The sequence below is a fragment of the Eschrichtius robustus genome, chromosome 11, assembly GCF_028021215.1.
Source record: "Eschrichtius robustus isolate mEscRob2 chromosome 11, mEscRob2.pri, whole genome shotgun sequence".
Classification (NCBI taxonomy): Eukaryota; Metazoa; Chordata; class Mammalia; order Artiodactyla; family Eschrichtiidae; genus Eschrichtius; species Eschrichtius robustus.
The window spans coordinates 89,020,578-89,023,348 of NC_090834.1; positions in this window are offsets into that span (position 1 = coordinate 89,020,578).

Genomic DNA, 2,771 nt, shown 5'->3' on the forward strand with positions numbered 1-2,771 from the left:
TATTGTGAAAATAAATGCCCCACTTTTATTCACAAACTTGAATGTGCAAAGAGGAATTTGATTTTTAAAACACATATTCCTAGGTCTCAGATTCTGATTTGTAGATGCAACATCTGGGGTGGAGTCTGGTCGTCCTCATTCTCACAAGCGCCCCAGGTGATTCTGAAGGTGGTGGGCTTGCTTCCTTTGAGAAACACTGCACAAAGCTGGAGAACTAGGGTGGGGCTTGCAGACCTCTCCCCTTTGCAAAGTCGACACTCACTGGAAAATGTATACAATTAAAAAAAAAAAGTAACACGGGACCTACACCTTTCTGGAACATTTTTCATGTCTTTAATTTAGTGGCTTAGTGCTTAGGAAATCTTTAAATCAAGTTCTTAGACTCTCAAGATTTAAAAAAAAATGTTATTAACACCTGAAGGGTAAACCATTAATGTAGGGGGAGTTGTTCTTTTAGATGTGAAAGTTATTCTTGAACAATACATATCCTGACTAGTTGTAGAAACAGTCCTGAATAAAGTACCTTTATAATATACTTATATTCTCCTAGTATGTAACTTTGAGATATATAAAGTTTTATTCCTTCTAAAGTTTGTGAGGCAGTTGTCACTTTGAAGGAAATTCTTTTTCTTCGATTATTGTTTGAAGTGGACTGCACGTATTAGTGGATGAAATGAATATATATACTATATATTGCCTGAAAGAGACCATGACCGTGCATCAGTTGCTAGGATGCAAGATGATTATCTGTTCCTAGTTCAGTGTTACGTCCTGTCACACTTTCTAAGGATTGTTTTTTCTGCCAGTGTCATCTCAATATTTTTACTTGTGAAGTGCTGGAACAAATGACTATATTTTTGGTCTCATAAAATAAAACAGAGTTGCCCAACCTCAGCATTATTGGCATTTCGGCCTTAATAATTCTGTGTTGTCCTGTGCATTGCAGGATGTTTAGAAGCATCCTTGGCCTCCACCCACTAGATGTCAGTAGCACCTCCCCCTCAAGTTGTGACAATTTATAAATACCTCCAAACAAGTGAATGTCAACTTGGGAGATTAGTGTTATTAAAATATCAATATATTGGGTATAACTTTAATACCAAGGTTTTTGGAGAAAGTGTTTTCCACTTACATATTCTGCTCTCCCACTGGTTTGCTGGGAAAACACTTTAATTTTCCTATTTCTTCAGTGATACAGTGACCCCAAGTACCACATGGCTTTGTAGTGGAAAAAAAAGGCAAAAAGAGAAAGTATTAAAAATTCACATAAACATAGCTTTAGTCGCCTTTTTGTCAGATGGGAAATAGACAAATTTGGTTTGCTGGGACCATGGCACAGGGCTGGGCAGAAGTTAAAGACACTGCTTTGCCTTAAATTTGTTGTCTTCCTGGACCTGTTGACCTGAATAAACAACTACAAGAATGTCAGAAAACCAAGGACATGGGATTGGGATAACATATTGTAGGAAGTGAGAGCACAACAGCTATGTATGTCCACCAAGTATTTCTTGTTCACCTGGTTCCCTTCCAGGCATCTGATAGGATAGCATCTCTTGGTTGGATGGGGCCATGTGACTCTTCATGGCTAATGAGGTGCGAGCACACAGACACAAGTCTACCCTGTCTGGATTATTAAATTGACTACTTGAGAAACCCTCGAGTTCTTTTTCCTCGTGGCATAGTAATCAGCAACACTTGAGATATGGTTTTTCCATCAGCCTGAATCTGAGTGCTGTGAGCAGAGCCCTCTGCTGAAACATGATGGATGTGTATCATTTGTTTTAAGCCAGGGATTGGCAAACTTCTTCTGTAAAGGGTGAGATAGTATTTTAGGTTTTGCCCATCATAATGTCTCTATCACTACTACTCAACTTTGCTGTCCTGTGGCATGAAATCGGCCATAAAAAAATATGTACATGAATGGATGTAGCTGTATCCCCCCCCCATCCCCAAACTATTTACAAAAGCAGACAGAGGGCCACTTGGCCCAGAGACTATATTTTGCAGATCCCTACTTGAAGTCAGAGAGCTTTCAGGATTGTTACTGCAGCATAACCTAGCCTATCTTGATATACTGTCAGCTGTGAGATGAACCCCCAAATGAGTCTCCATCATCTGTGTTGTCATCTATCCTGCTCCCTCTCAACAACGCACTTTCTCTTTTCTTCAAGCCTAATTTAACTGTCCAGAATCTTTGTTTCAGTAACTACTATTTCATAATGTGCGAAAGGCAGGCAGAAAAGGCCTTTCCTTCTTAACACCTAATCACAAGGCCTCTTCAGCTCAAACCTGAATCACCAAAGGTCGCCAAGTCATTGGTTCTCATATTTTAGCAGGCATCAGAATCACCCAGAGGGCACAGGTTGCTGGGTTTTACCCTCAGAGTTTTTGATTCTATAGGTTTGGGAAGAATTTGTCTAGTAGTGTAGTTCATGTCTGATCTTAAAGACACTGATCAAGTTCTAATAAAGCAGTAATTTTTTCCCCCCCAAACTTCACCAGGCATACAAATTGGCTGAGCTTGTTAAAATGCAGATTTACCTCAGTAGATTTGAGGTGGGGCCTGAGATTTTTTTTCAATTTATTTAATTAATTAATTATTTTTTTTGGCTACATTGGGTCTTCATCGCTGTGCTCAGGCATTTTCTAGTTGCAGCGAGCAGGGGCTACCCTTGGTTGCAGTGTGTGGGCTTCTCATTGCGGTGGCTTCTCCTGTTGCGGAGCACGCGCTCTAGGCGCGCGGGCTTCAGTAGTTGTGGCACGTAGGCTCA